Here is a 239-nt window from a genome sequence, read left to right as displayed (position 1 = left end):
ATTAATCTGCCTTTCGTTGTTAACTCTGACATTCTGCTTAGCATAGCATGCTAACTCCATGAACTAGACTTGTAGGACTGCCTTAATCGGTCACTTAGTGCACCTATATCGAGCCGCATTGAATGTGACACAATGCTGGATTTAGCTGAAGGCAGTAGCAATAAAAGCGTGTTATGTAATGCATTCATGTCTGCTAACTTTAGCAGCGATGCTAAAGCAAGAAAACGCTGGACCTCTGC

Source organism: Austrofundulus limnaeus, unplaced genomic scaffold, assembly GCF_001266775.1.
Source record: "Austrofundulus limnaeus strain Quisiro unplaced genomic scaffold, Austrofundulus_limnaeus-1.0 Scaffold2335, whole genome shotgun sequence".
NCBI classification, from domain to species: domain Eukaryota; kingdom Metazoa; phylum Chordata; class Actinopteri; order Cyprinodontiformes; family Rivulidae; genus Austrofundulus; species Austrofundulus limnaeus.
The sequence above is the reverse complement of the archived record's forward strand: the minus strand, read 5'-3'. Positions refer to the sequence as shown.